The 16307-nt window shown below is 41.2% G+C and overlaps 1 protein-coding gene across 1 annotated transcript in view; it reads right to left on the reverse strand.

Annotated features, from left to right (window-relative positions):
• cpped1 (calcineurin-like phosphoesterase domain containing 1) overlaps nucleotides 1-15047 on the reverse strand; it is a 134663-nt gene extending 119616 nt beyond the window's left edge. Inside the window, exons 1-2 of the mRNA XM_071463467.1 lie at nucleotides 14893-15047; nucleotides 14277-14443 (exon numbers count right to left, since the gene is read on the reverse strand). The gene's annotated coding sequence lies outside the window, so the exon portion shown is untranslated. The remainder of the gene's footprint in view (nucleotides 1-14276; nucleotides 14444-14892) is intronic.
• Between the last annotated feature and the right edge of the window lie 1260 nt (nucleotides 15048-16307).

Genomic DNA, 16307 nt, shown 5'->3' on the forward strand with positions numbered 1-16307 from the left:
ATTCAAACAAAAGTCAGTCTCCTCCTCAACTTTATCAGCAAACATTCCCTCATCATACCACTCAGACTTATCCTTCTGCTCTTTTTGTTCTGCTATGCTGTTCATTTTATTCAGAACACCAACAATTTGCTGAGTGCTCTGGGTGCTGTGCAAAGCATATTGTTCTAGATACAAAAGAGAAGCAATTTTGTCTTTTTCAAATACCTCCCAAGGCTGCTTAATAAGTCTGTTGGTCCACACACACAAAAAAAGCATGTGTCCCCCATAGTTGCTCTATGGCTTAATGCTCTTTTCAATTAGCAATAAACACAAAGTACAGCTGGGGATGATGGGAATGTCATTAGTTTTGCAGGCATTTGGTCAAAAACCAAAGTTAAGGTTTTGACCTAAGCAAAGTTAAGGGGTCACCAAAGTTATTACAACTGTTCTAAGTGTAACAACTGAATGTTGGTATTTAATTTGATGGCAAACCATCTAATAGTTCATGAGACAGTGAAAACCAAAAAAGTCAACCTCATAGTGTCAAATTCGGTAGGTTTCATCCTCTGGGGAACATGAATGACTATGCTTTATTATTTCAGTGTTGTAGAAATTCAAAGTGTCTGATCCGGTGTTTTTGGTTACACACTAAAAGTCACAATATACTGTCGGTAATTTGTCTCTTGCAGATCCCCAACTTCATGGAAGTGCAACACTAAACTGTATCCCTGCAATGGAATAACTGTCAAATTATTGGTAAAGGCTGCATGTGTAAAAGTATCTTCAGCTAAAATCAGTCTGAGCCAAATGGCAACTTCCAGGGCTGAAAAATGAAGCCAAGAAGAAGTGCCAAAAACTGCTCTAAAAGTGAGTCAATCCCCATAGACTTCCACGTTAAAATGCCAAACTTTGCAGCAGAAACCAATATGTTTACAGCCTGGTATGAAAAATGGTTTTGGTCTATATAGCTAATTTTCCCGTGGAAACTGTACTTGCCACAAACCGAGACTGTCCTCTTGCAAAAACACGAGCCCATAGGTCACTTGTGCAGAAGGTTATTATGAGCCACAGTTACGTTTTGTTGTAGCAATTACGACAGGAGTAAAGTGAAAAGTGCGTTGACGTAGTACATAGAGCAACAAAGTCCACATCACGCAGAGGCTGGGATGGATGGATGGATAGATGGATGGATGGATGGGTCAACAAAACACACGACTATGACACAGGAGAGCTGTGTTCAATTCCCATGTGGAAGTAGCAGTTTATGTTGTTTCTATTATCCAGGACCATTCAATAAAGTTGAACCATGTTATTATTGTAACAATGACAACAAAGATCATCTAATGCTGCTTAAGTTTTTTTTTTTGACCCAAATAACAATCTTTTCTTAAACCTACCCAAGCCATGACCATTATTATAGAAACCATGGCAACGAAGGAAGGTACACTATTTCAAGAGACGTTCCTATGGAACATATCAGCAGGTTGAAAAAAGCAACCTATATGGTTGTTCAGGTTGGAGGACTGGTTACCCAAACCAGCATGCACAGTATTCTTCCACAGTATTGGTTCCACACTCATCCCAACTCTTTGCCCATTTTTTGATTAGCTGAAAGTTAGGCGGAGTCAGGCGCTGCCAAGATGGCAACAGTGAAGCAGCCCACTCTGAGCTTCAAAAATGCTCTTAAAAAAACCTATGGGTGATGTCACGGAGGCCACGTCCACCTGTATAAATAGTCTATGGTCAGAGCTGGTCAGCAGCACAGAGCTGCTGGTAACATAACAAGCTGGGATTTTATGAGGGCTTGTTGTTCTCTATTTTACTCATAGCAAGATCCACTTCAATGACATAACAAATAACACAACTGTGGAAGATGGACAAACCAACACATTCACACTTTCGGGCAATATAATGTCTGAACTTCACGTGTGTGTGCACTGTGGGAGTGTGTGTGTGGATTTTTTCACATTTACGCATTGATTTCTTACAGGAACAGAATGTCCTGTAAAGCTTTTGTTCAGCTATTATGACTGTTTTATTTACATGTTGTATTAATCATATGCACCTTTTCCTCATATTGTATTGTAGCCCAACACCACTGTCTGCATTTACAGACAGTGCTCTCCTCATCAGCACAGCTCCAAAGCAATCACCATTTGACACAGAATCCCATCAGTATTAACCAAGTCAACTGCAGAAGATTACTATGCATCTTTGCCGTACTATGCCTTAATAAAGACTGAATTTATTCGGAGTAATTAGTGGCAATGTTCCAGCAACACACATACGCACACTGAACCAGAAATGAATGCAAGTCTTCAAAAGCATTACATCTGTTCTACAGTGACAGATTATCTCTTTTTTTTTTCAGAATACAGATTTATGAATTATAGCCAATAATGCTTTGATCGATGGGAAAAAATAACAGCCCCATTTTCCAGCCGATGAAAAACAGCACCATATGTCAGTGTCATGGTGCATTTTGTAATTCCCTGGCTCTGAAAACAGGGAGGAGAAAACATTTGTTTCGTGTTGTTAAATCACCTATCGAAAGGCCCGTGGAGGAGGTTTCGAATTCAAAAAACTGAAATGTGTAAGAAACTTCTCATCTCTACCAACTATGCAGGTAAGTAAATAAGTATGCAGATTGGCAGACACACACACACACACACACATACACACACACACACACACACAACACAATCTCTGTGAGATTTAACCTCTAATTTGGGTTTCAAAACTTCATTAGTTCATGCAGCCGACTTATTTGAAACAAACTAAATCTGCAGAGGTGGGAATTGAATTCTCACAGCTCTCAATGAACCGTAAACAAACTTACAGCCTCTCGAAATTAATTGATTCACTGATTTATTGTGTCTCAAACAGATAAGGTAAAGTAAGAAAAAACTATGCATCCAAATGAATAAATGGAAATCTCTAAACTTTTTTTACAGAGCTCATCTGCTGCATTCATCCACACCACACAGACATGGTGAAAATAAAGGAGCTCTGTGTTTCTCAGCTGTATTAACATGACGTCCAACGCTGACAGACAGAGGGTGAAATGTCTTGTAGCTCAGAAGCTAACACTGCTGTCTGTCATGAAGCTGAGCAGTATGAGAACAGCCCAAAGACACCTTTCTATGACAAAGTAAAAATGAAGTGACAACTAAATCTAGAAGCAAGCTAAAAAAAGGTTAAGTTGTTGCATCCTACAAGTGTGCATGAGTGCCCTGAGATATTACAAGTTTGCAACCATAACAACGCCGAGATATAAAACCGACATGAGCTACAATTGAAACTTAAAAAGGATAAAATGATTGAAACAGACATTACACCAGGGTTAAATAATTAAATACAAGAGCATTTTTTTTAAAGCCTAATTAAATCTTCAAAACGCAGCATCGCTCAGATTTATCTTAGCACGTACAGGCTAGTGTGCTGACAACTTGATAAATGCATTAAAAATGATCCAGTTTCGATTCCAGCTGCAGTTTATGAAACTGGGACGTGAGCTTGTTTTCCCCACAGCTCTGCAGGGCTCCAGCCAAACACTGTGGTCATTCACACACAGACACCAAGTGCATCTCCATCCGCCAGTTTTCATGCGCTTTTTAAATATGTACATTAAAACATGGAGTGATGGTGGGTAATTGTATCGAGTGCAAAGCAAATGGACTAGTGAATATCTAGCTAGCAACGACTGATCGTGACATATATGAAGCATGTGATTTATAACAAGTGGATGATAAAAACAATGATACTAAACTAATACTGTACATGAATCAATCATAAACACCATATTTCCATCTTATCTTTCACATGGTTTTCCACCAGGTGAGGTTTGACTGGAGTCTTTTATAATTACATCACATCTTGCGCCCTCGTCTCCAGCAGTGGCACCCAGCTGGAGAGTGAGTGCCTCTAACTTTTCATCTCAATGTGCAGAGCACATTGGATGGAAAAGCACATTCATTCACAATTTTCTTTTGCAAATTTAAAGAATTCAAGGTGCCAGGTTTGGTGTTGAATATAACTGATATTTAGCAGGATTTAGTGGACATAGTGCATTAAACTTAACTCCATTCAGAGCTTTTAAATCATGGCATGAACAGTGGTTTGAACTACAACAAAGTTTTTTAAGCCACTTTTTATTATTCTTTAATCAAGAACCAGCCTACAGTGACACTGGATGCAAACACCTTTACAGTCCATTACAGTTTTGAATTCACATTCCCATACTTGCTGTTCTGAGTCCACAATTGTGATCCCATTGACAAGTTCGGCAACATGCAGTGCACTATAAGTACCCAGATGGTGTATACAAAACGGTTAAGAGGTTGAGTGTGTAACGCTGTCGCAATCTTGGCTACGTAGCGGAAGGGGAGCGACCACCACCATATTTTCAAACTTGAGAAAACAGAGAAGGGGCGACACAACAGCAGTGTTCGATATTGAACGGGCCTCAGGACTACATTTTTAAAGATTGCAGTACTGGCAAGCTCCAACGTTAACAGTTCTGCTCTCGGTACTGGAGAAATTAGGATTATTGATTTCCTACCTGTCACTGTTACATAAAAGTTTTCTCTGACATTTTATCTCACCAACTCAGTTTCTGATTAAGACATTTGTCGATGATGATTTGCACTGTTCCCAACACAGGAGAGAGACCTCTCTCTTTCTGTGAGCCTGTGTCTGTGAGGGGCGGGGGCAGCTCTCTCTCACACACAAACACACAGAGACACTGCTCTTAGCGACAATGGCAGAGAGAACTGAACGTTAGGTGTGGCTGATAACACAAAATTTCATTTCAAACCAATTCCAAGTAATACAGAGCCAGAATCACCGCTATCAATAGATACTTTTTTTTTTTTTTTTATTAAAAGCAGCTTATGTATTTTCATGTAGGGGAGAGCAGCGACAGGATTTATGAGGTATATGCCTCATCAATAGGCTAAATCTGAATACATTTTAACGACCACTAAATGATTTGCCGAAGGTTAACAATCATTTTAAGGATGGCAGATCTTACACCTGCTAGCTGAGACCTGGGTTTGAATCCCAGCTGAGGCAGGGACGTAGCAAGCGAAGCTGAACAAAAAGTGTCTTCATGCATTCATGCAGCACTGTGTAAAAACGTGCTAAATGAACGACAACACTCCTCTTTTGTGCAGCCGTCGCCGCATTCAGACATTTTTAATGTGATAGAGACAGTGAGAGAGAGACAGGGAAGCTGGGGGAGAGAGCGGGGATGATACGCAGCAAACTGCACAGGCTGGATTCAAACCCGGGCCACTGCAGTAGGGACTGAGCTTAATTGGTGTGTGCGCTACCAGCTGAGCCACATAGACACTTATTACTGCTTTCGTGTGTGCTGCATGTTTGAGTGTGCACATGACAGCAGCAGTGCCAAAGAGTGGTGAGTTTACGATAACGGAACATTGTTTGCACAGACAGTTGAAGTCTGAAATTAGTCTAATATATAAGAGAGACACTCAAACTGATATCAATCCTATTGACACTAGAATTGATCTTCCAAAATTGATGCTGTATCGGTAGTATCGATATTTTGGAATCGATCTGCCCACCATTACTAAATGTTAAAAAGTCCTTTGCATGTAAGGACAGAAACACGACTGATCTCTCCAAACATCTAGTGACAGTATGGCAGAGAAATGTAGAGTTTTCAACTGTCTAGCTTGTAGTTCATCCGTCACTGTGCCGTGTGTGTTGTGTATGCTAGCAGCCTGAAGCCCACACACACAGAGGAAACTACATTGTACAAACACGGGTTGATGATGAAAGGTAACCATCAACCACCTGATTGTTGTGGCCGTGTTCTTAAATTCTGAAAATCTGAAATGGACAAAGCGTCGTCTGAACTGTCGTCCTGAAATTCAGTTTCAGTTTCAGGTTTGGTGATTGAACTACTGCACTGAAAAAATACTGTCAAAGTTCTGCAGTAAATTATTGGCCATTACATTGTATGTTTTCACATTTCCATCATTATAAAATCAATCAAATCTGAAACAGTCATCTGTTCAATGCTGTTGAAGTTTGCTTCTCAAGGATGGTACCTGAGTGTCAAGGATGGTACCTGAGTGTAAGATCACATTCTGTTCTTTTTTTTCTCGTACAAATAAACAAGAAGTACCAATAAGAGATAACAGTTAAAGTACCAGATCGATATGCAGTATCAGTAAAAGCAGTAGTACCATAAAAATCTTCAGCGTACCTTTCCCATATGGTGAGTGTACTGTGTTCACAATGTACTACATGTGAGTGTACTGACTGAAGTATCAGATTTGAGACACAGCAGTTATCTTTGTATTTCAGTGAACAGAGAGAGTCGGGAGCTGCAGAAGCTCCATCACGGATGACTGAGATTAAAGAGATTCACGGTGAAGGTTAGGAATGCTTCCTTGTCACCAGCATCATGGTTACTCCAACAAGTGGGTATCCTTCACTGTCACAGACTATCAGGAGCGCTCCTGATCAGTCTTCCACACGGAACTCTTTGATACGACTGACATGGCAGGACAGAGTTGGTTTTCACAAGCCAGCGCAGGTCAAACACACAGCTGAGTGATGATGAATCACGATGTGATGAGGACGACATGACCCACTTCAAAGGCTCCAGTGGAAATCACATTAACTTTCTGATGGCATTTTTACACACGGCTGGGATGTGCCTCATGCAGGCCTGGGTGCATGTTAATTAGCACACGCGCACACACACACACACACACACACACACACACACACACACACACAGGCAGACATATTCATACACCCAGGAAGCAAGCAACACACAAGCATACAAAAACATCTCGTACAGCTCAGTTTCCTCTCTCTCTTTCTTGCCTTTTCTCACTTTCACTCTGTCTCTTTCTCTCTCTCTCTCTCGCTTTCACATACAAACACAGCCACTCAGGTGGGGTAATTGAATGTGACGGCGAATCCTGAGAGTGTTGTTGGCAGGTTCTCAGGTTAACCTGTGAAATGTAGGTTAACCCACCTGACACCAGCAGGTTGGCTCCGACACCTACAGAAGACACGGCTGAATCATTGCAGCAAAGACTGGAGGCTGAAAACGGGAGGTGCTCTCACTTTTCATATTTAGTGCCGGATGACCGCAGAGTAACAAAATGAATGTAATCACACGTTATCAGAGCTGACACGAGACTGCAGATGACTCCATCTTTTTCACGAAAGTGCTAAAATGGATTCCATGATATTTTAAAGGCCCTGTCACACCAGAGCCAAATTCACCTGAGGTCCTCACATAGTAGGAGATCGGAAGAAGAAACTTGGGGAGTGCCAGAAGGACTGGCTCGCAAACTAGCTGGCGAGATAACAGCTAACAGCTGGAGACATGTTAGCGCTAGTTAGGCGCTTGCAGAGCTTGTTTCTGTCTGAGCTGGGCTGTTGACTCCCCTCTGGCATTTCATGGCTGCCTGCAACATTTCATTCATTACAGAGATGCAGAAGGGGAGGAAGCTTCTCGAAGCTCGCTGATTGGCTTCACTGCTAACAGGACAAGTTCACACAGCTCATTCATAAAACGTATTTGTACCATTGACTCCTGTCTTTATGTCTATAAATGGCCTACTGAAAGCCTACACCAGCTTCCCTCCAGTGTTACTGACTTAGCAAGTTTGTTGCTAGATTTAGCGACTTTTATGACCCCTCACATCTACCAGCAAATTTGAACTTTTTGGACAAACCTACTCTCCGGAGAGTCACCGGCACCTGTCTCTGTGTTTCCTCTACTCAGTGGGAGGCAGAGAGGTGGAGCATTCAGTCCACACGTCAGCTGACATAGACACGAATGAGCTGCGCAAGAGTAGGATGTGCACTGTGAGAACAAAAAATAAAAAATTAAAAAAACACTTTCTCTGTGAGTGATCATTTTAGTAAATTGAGCAGAAATCTCAGCACAGCTGTTGTCTTTAATTTACGTGTATAGTGATTTTATCAGACGATGTCACAGTTATGAAATCAGGACTCTTGCAGCAGCTTAGAAATGGCTTGGCTTAGAAGCGAGTGCAAATAGTAGAATGGGCAAATAGTTAAAGGGTTGATAGCAGGCAGAATGTAAATAAGAAGCATGAATATGCTAAATGGTCTATTACGCCGTCTTGTGACATTCAGTGACTTTTCAAGCAGGTTTTAGCTACTTCCCATTGAAAGTATTCGGCAGCACCGCTTCCTTCATTTTTGACTCTGAAATGCAGAATGCATGCAATAAGTAAACTAAGATGTATGCATTATATGTGCCTTAAGGTGTTGTGTGTTGTGTAGTGAAACTGGTGCCAAGTGTGTAAACAGATCAATAGTCACTAAAACTGGTGCCAAGTGTGTAAACAGATCAGTAGTCACTAAAAACAGGTGCCAAGTGCATAAACAAGTACATAAATCAGATCAAACAGTAAGGAAAAACCTACACACACCAGGAGCATCCGATGGACTGCAGGCTATCAGTGTGGAAGAGTAATACACTTGGACCAATGCCAAATCAGGTTAGTTGGGCTGATTAAGCAACTCCAAGAAAAGAACCTGGAAATAATGGGGGAAAAATACCCTAATAAAAAGAAGAAGGGGGTGGATGCCCTGAGGAGGAAGCCCCACAGTAGGTGCCTATGTTCAAGAGCCAGCCTCGGTTTGCTGTATCTTACCCAAAGATCAGCAAATCTTAGAATCGCACTCTACTCTGCATCGTCTCTGTATGTTTCTTGACTCGAGTGTTTGCTGACTTCTCTGAGCAGTGTGATATTGTTACTGAACTAAGTGCTGCAGAAGACCCGAAGATCCTCTGGCCTTGTCTGCACAGTTCTGCCGTGACAAGCCAAAGACCTAATAATACACCAGGGCCTATAGCTTCGGTAACTCAGTCTCTCACTGAGCATTTCTTAAAAACTGAATTCTGTCTCTCTGCTCTCAAAGGTATCCGACTTTGGGAGCTTCAGGAGATTCAGCTTAATCTTGTCTGAGTTTAAAACATGTGATTTATTTTTCAAGCACATCTACTGTTTGTCCATTAAAATTATTACATCATACATTTATGCTGATTAAAACCATAGATTGTTTATAAAAATGGACGTAGACTTAACCTCCATTCTATCTGATGACCATCAGGAGGAGAGTCCACTGGCTGCAAAAATAAGTCCCATTGTAATGAAGTCTATGGGAAAATGGCTTCTTACTTCATTAATTACCTCAGTAAACATTTTCCTAAGGATTTTATCATCTCAATCACTAGTTTCAAGTCCTCTTCAATACAACATGATGTTCATTTTTTAAATTATGGTCCCATTTCGAGATGATAAAGGAGATGATAAAGCAGGGTATGCATTAGGGTGGGGCTACTGTGTGATTGACAGACCTGCCTGACAATCAGGACAGAGTACAAAGCAGGTCAGATCCACCCCTTACTCCTCCTCAGCTCCACCTGCTCGTCCAAACATTGTTTCTTCTGGTTTCAAAAAACAAGATGGCAATGGCCAGATTACAAACTCGTTTCAAAAGAGTAGTTCACAAACCAATGGGTGACATCACGTTGGTTCACCACTTGGTTAAAATGCTGGTGGGATTGATTTGGAGGGTTTTTTTCCCCCAAAAACAAAATAAAAAATATTCTCCCTGAATATGCTGCTCCAGGCTCATATATGAAATCATTTGTATGATGTTCAGTACTATTCAATAGCAAGAACATGCAGAGAGAAGAGGATGAACTTCCAGACAACTGTAAAATATCTTTGGGATGTTAAGTTGCAGCCAATGCTGTACAATCTCATCTGCGTAACATCTGAAAAAGATCTCTCATATCTACAGTTCATCTTCCTCCTTTGAGATAGACACAGGTCCAAAGAGGATAAGGGCTTTTATATCTGGAATTCTCAGCATCAAAAACATAAAGAAATGCTCTGTGAGAGACGATGTGCAGCACAGTGCAATTACACTTCTCTCCTCTGACAGCAAAATATTCTAACAGTGAAAATGGGATTGAAGTTGCTGTCAATTAATGGAGTGTGATGATGATCATGATGATCTCCAGCTTTACGCAGCCGTCATAGACGCCTGCCGCCGGCGTGCTCCGTTTATTGTCAGCTCAAGAAACAACAACACACCCATAACCAATCAGTCCACGATTCTCATTTCAGCTGTTAAAGTCTATCTGCAAGTCTACAGCAGTTCAGCTGACACCAACAAAGCACATGCATGATGAAATGCAGCGCAATCACTGGGGGGGGGGGGGGGGGGGGGGGGGGGGTTATGTGTTGTTGCTGTCAGCCACTTCTTCCACACAATGACGGAGTTTTAACTCAGCAAGCACCACAAACATCAGTCCCTGGTGTTCACTCACTGATGGCAGCTTTGATCTGCAGGATAAAGGTGACTTTGAGGCTATCTGCATGCAGCCATCACACGACAATATGATGATGACATAAAAATGTAATGATGGAGACAGAGATCAGTAGCAGGCAGGGACGGCAGCTCAGAAGGAGATAAGTTTGCTGTTGATAATAGTGAAACTGATGGAGCTGATGAGGAGGATAAGGAGGAAGAGCAGGTCTGTGAGCTCTTGATCAGGATTTTGATGATGATGATGATGATGATGATGATGATGATGATGATGATGATTGCAATGACAATGACTCCTTTGGGTCCCAGAATGGAGACGGGCCTGTGTAGCCACACGAGCGGCACAGCAGTGTTGGTCATTCAGTCCTGAGTGAAATACGTCAAACCACCATTTGATTGACATTTTCTACAGTCTTTCATGGTCCATAGAGCAGCGGTTCTCAACCTGGGGATCGGGACACCCCAGGGGAGCACAAGATTATTTTTGGAGGTCGCGGAATGGTTTTTAAAAATAAATAAATGAATAATAAAGAAACTGATCAATATTTTTTTGAAAATGATTTTTTTCATTCAATTTCCCCGACCAATGTTATAATGTAGTCAATATAAAACAGATTGGAGCAACTGAGTGAAATTAGTGTGTGTGAGCTGGGGAGGGACAAGTCGTCTCCTCCAGCTTGAGCGGTAGACTGACCGTGACACAGAACAGTGGCAGGTGCTAAACGTTAACTACTGCAAAGTGGCTGAAAGTGGAGCGTTGGCTTCTCAAAAGAAAGTCTGCCAGCTCATAATAATAATACTAAGAAGAAGAAGAAGAAGCAATAAAATAATATCAATGAAAAACAGGATTTCAAGGAGAAGAAAAACAGATAAAACTATTAAACCATCAGGTGTATAAAAACCAGTACAGAGTAAATTTCACTTTCACTCACTTCAAGGGAAGCTCAAAAAAGTTGAGAACCACCGCCACAGAAGATGAATCCCACTTACACTGGTGATTCTCTGACTTTTCATCCATCGCCACCATGAGGTTGACAATTTAGGTTTAAAGTGAAATGTCTTGACATCTACTGGATGGATTTCCATGAAATGTTGTACAAACATTCCGGCCTTAAACCCAAAGTGAGACATGTAAGTTTTAAAGAAGTTATAATCTTGAGGGAAAAATATTATATTATAGGATTCTAATGTTTACTGAGTTAAATTTGGACTCTGAGATTAATAAATTAGGCCTCCAAAATTTAAGAGGAGCTTGTGACTTTTACTGTGATCTGTCTGGGAAACGGGCCCTTTCTCTTACTGACTGACTTCACGTTAGTTCTTCAAGTGCACTGATGTAAATACGTTCCCCCCTGCAGAAAAACTCTATAATTGTGTCTTCCTGCATTTTAGATGAATAATGGCTGGTTATGACCCCTGCATTACATTCAAGAGCTCACCTGGCTTTGATCTCATTGATCATGCCATAAATATTGCCCATAATCCATCTTTACAAATCAGTATGAGCACTGTGACGCTGTGAAATCATCCCTGCGGTGCCTCGCACATGCTCATGTCTGATAGTCATAGTTCCGAGCTGCAAAACTCAAAGAAAACATTACAAAGTTTTCACCAGAATAAATTCTCTTCTGAATTCATTTCAAGCTCCCTCTTTGTTCATAAAGGAAGTGGGGGGTATTAGAGAGTGGATCACAGGTGTTTGAGAGATAGATATGGCTCTTTAACGCATTTATGCACTTCACACACTCGCACATGCACACAGACATTAATCTGTAGCCAAGGGCAACAGCTGGATCCATTCCCATCCCAGGAGCTAGCGGTAGCTCCAGAGAGCCATGTGGCGTTTGCATATGCATATGTAAACATGCACTCACCGAGCAATGCTGGTAAATTCTATCTGCTATCTGCATCAACAGTGGCTCAGAGATATGTAGCCACCGTGCGTGGAGCTCTGTGTAAATATGCTCTCATCCCCTCCCGCACTCTGTTTGGAATTGCAGGTCTATTGTTTGTTTTTGATAGTGCAATTTGCCGCAACAATGGTATCTGAACTGCAGGACGTTTATCTGTTATAGTGTGGCGTGGATATGTGTACATTTGTGGCCATGTGCTGTGCATTTGCAGACATTTGTGCTCTGTGACTGCTCTGCTTTGAAGCTCGCTGTCTGTTGGAGTTAAATGTCAGACAGATCATGCCTAAAAATATGAATTCTAAAATACATTCGTCTCTCAGCTAAATGTTCAACGATCAAAATAACATCCCCCTGCCTGTTTCCCCGTGTGCATGCTCCAAAATATTAACCATTAAAAGAGACCTTCGTGTCTGCCTCGTGCACTGGAGTCATGAGGTCCTGATCAAACTAGGACATATACATAATCTTGTGGCTTGATGCTGCAGAAAAATAAGAAGCCCCTAATAATGCAGGAGTTATCTGATTATTGCAGAGTGAGGTTTATAGTAGGACGCTCACTTGGGAGCATCTGGTTCCATATTACTGTATGTAAGAGACGCATATAGACAAACACGGCAGCCTGCCTGGATGCCAAACTCTCTATTATGGCTTTGATGTGCGTGCGAGGCAGCACTCCCGCAGGATGCTCTGTGCTCGCTCCGTTGTGAACTGGCAATACTGGCATTATTACACACAGAATTATTATTTAGATTTCCTCAGAGGCAAGGGGAAAGGGGGAAAGCTGCACCAGGGAAAGCCAGTGTATGTACACATACATATACATACATACACTATCTATGAGATGGGGTTTTGTGTTTGCAGGAGATACAGTTGTGTTATTGTGCATACAGACATATGGTAAGATATATTGTGTGGTAGTAGAAGCACCAGACTCAGGAACAACCCTCAGTAGGCTACGGCACCATGAGACACGCCCCCACGCACACAATGCAAATGACTGCAGGGAACACACACATGGCGTATTTCTCTGTCCTCTGGGATTGATGCATACACACACTCTATTACGCAATACGTCATGGAAAGACTCTGATGCAATGTGCAGCATAAGGACTGAGGAGTAGGAAGATTCAAAAGACTTTTTTTCAGAGCCTCATTAAAGGTACCTTGAAGAGCAACCAACCATCAGCGAGTTTGTTCTTCAGCCAAGAAAAAGTTGAGAGGTCACGCAATGATCACACAGTAGCTCATGTTCTGGGCTGAAATCAGACGAGTATAGGATTTCTGGATTTATCTTTGCAACCTTGCTGTCTCTGCAGCCTTCTGTGATATCACAGATAGCAAGTAAATCTGTGCATACTCATAACCCTAACATTACATAAAAGTGACACCTCTAACTATAGTTTCAGTGTCTAGGATGTATCTGAATATGACACAGACATGAAAAAAAATATACATATTATATCTTTTTACCCATTTTAGCAGCTGCATGTAGAGACAGTAGCATTTCAGTCTAGAAAATAGATCAGAAATTACTTTATAGCGAAAGGAAATCCAACATTCGAGTCACCTGCTGATGGTCATTATCCAAGGCAAACTCTATGTAGAAAGATGGAGCTGGCATTAGCAGTGACACAGCAGACACACTGTCGGCATGAACACACACGTGCGTGAGTCGCAGCAGCCACGCACATGTAACGCAGGCAGTGTGCCCCCAGTGTTAGACAAATCTACAACCGTGGTTATACTTCCATATATTTATCAGTGAAATAATATGGATCAGTATCAGAAGTTCTAGGAATCTAGGAGCCTGAGATTTTGAATAGCATAAATAAGAACGGAACATCATAATAAGTTTGCTAAAATATACTAATATACTAAAACATTAAACTTACAAAAGCGTACAAAATACACAAATTAAAAAAAAAAAAAACGTTTTAACCCTTAGTTCAGTTTTCTCTTCAGTCATGGATTGATCGTTGGGGCCCAATAATTTTGTATCAGCACTGTAAACCATCTTACCACACCAAGAAGCGAGGAGGGGAATCCATCTTCAGAAAGTAGCAATCTGTGCAGCCCAACTCCAAAGACCAGTGGGTTGGCTCGCCATCCAGTTAACTGGACTCTCTGTTCTTCAATAGATGCTGTCCCAGCATCGAACTGTCTCCGAGCCGTTCCCGAAACCTGACCTACAGACAGGTCACACAACCACGCAGTTTCATCCACACACATTTGCATAGGTTATATTTAACTTACAGTTCAGTGTGAAATTTCACTAAGCATCAGTATAACCTAGAATTTAAATACATTTTAAAGTCAGCCCTGTTATACACTAAGAAAATATGTTTAAAATCTCAATTAAGTCTAACATTACTTCAAATACTAACTGAAAACAACCTTGATTTAAGGTAATAAATTTAAGACACATACATAAGAGACATAACAACTTTGTACAGTGTGACCCCCCCCCCCCACCCCACACACACACACACACGCAGCAAAATGCTAACGTTATTAGCGCAAACCTACGGCAATTTCAATTGTATAAGTTAGCTTAACCGCTAGCGGAGTTTTCCCACTCCGTCTTTTCTGACAATTAACATTTTCATCAACACCTAACAGGCTCATTTTTACTCACCGCTGAGCGGGTTAAGTTATTGCACCTTCCGACGCGTCGACACAGTGGAAGTTGAGGATTTATGAACAGTCTCGGCCGAAGAAAGTCAGAAACAGATACTTGTGTTAGCATTTTATGATCTCCATAATCAGCTGAGCGCTGCAGGTAGCTTCTGCTGATTGGCTACTCTGCACCAGAGTAGTCTCTGATTGGCTTCCCCAAGTGCACATCACGGGGACAATCTTAACCCTTTACAATCCATTTAAAACACAATACTTTCACTTCTGATAACATTTAAAGCCTGGGCTACAGATTACTGACTTTTATTGATAGGCAGGAAAACATGAGCACCCGATCAGCTATCTTTAAAAATGGCTGTTATAGAAATCAGAGCTCCATGCATGTATTTGAAGATGGAGCGAAAGCGCAGCAGTTCACACACAGTGGCAGGCAGTTATCTAGTTTGGTAGAAACAAAAGAAGCACTTGTCCTGCCTCTGCTCAGTGATGAGATCTGTCACAGTGATATATTGCTCTATGAAGAGTGAACTGGTGACGCTGGGAAAGATATCTTTCCGTGATGATGCTGAAGGTAAGGTCCTGGTTGGGAACTTGCAGCTCCTAACATGACTGAACGGACCCGAGGTTCTCTGGAATTAAATTTGAGTTTTTCATAGACACCAAAAGGTTTATTTTAAATTGTGTGGTAAGAATAACATGTTGTTGCTCGAGTAACTGTGGTTCAAAAACCTGACTGTACACTGTATTACACTGGCATGACCACTCATATTGCAGTGACTCTACCTTTGCCTACTACACAGTAGGCTACTCTTTGTACTTTATCCTCGGAGTATGAAAGAGGCTGTAGAGCTTTTCCCTTTTGTGCCTCTTCCTGTGGAACAACCTCCCTGCTGACATCAGACAGAAAAACTGACTGGAACAGCAGTAATTTTTGTTGGTTTCATCACTACAAGTGACCCCATTCACATTACTCATATCTACTTCATCCTTTGTTGATATGAAAAAATCAATATGGTGCAGCTTTAAAATACAGGATTACCATTAGAATAATTTTATGATTGTGAGAACACAAAAATAATTCAGTAAATGTCATGATATGGTGTCAGTCCATTTGAGTTTAGACTCATCATTTCACTTCAACATTCAAAGATGATGCTCAGCCAGAGATACTGAATTGTACAGAAACAGTATCCTCAATTCACCAGAATGCAATGCAATCCAAACACATGTTCACTTTGAATTGGGAGGTGCACAGGTAATTTACATGCAAAAATCTGAAATTCATTGTCTGGGACTTTGAAAGAAACTCTGGGAAATGTAGTTAATCAGTAGCTAAAATATAACAAAATACGCAGACTGAGTGGGTAAAACAAGGGTTAATTATAAGTCTTGATTAGAAAAAAAACCCTGAAAATC

The sequence above is a fragment of the Trachinotus anak genome, unplaced genomic scaffold (genome assembly GCF_046630095.1).
Source record: "Trachinotus anak isolate AG129_WGS33_773 ecotype Australia unplaced genomic scaffold, CSIRO_AGI_Tana_v1 ptg000025l, whole genome shotgun sequence".
NCBI classification, from domain to species: Eukaryota; Metazoa; Chordata; class Actinopteri; order Carangiformes; family Carangidae; genus Trachinotus; species Trachinotus anak.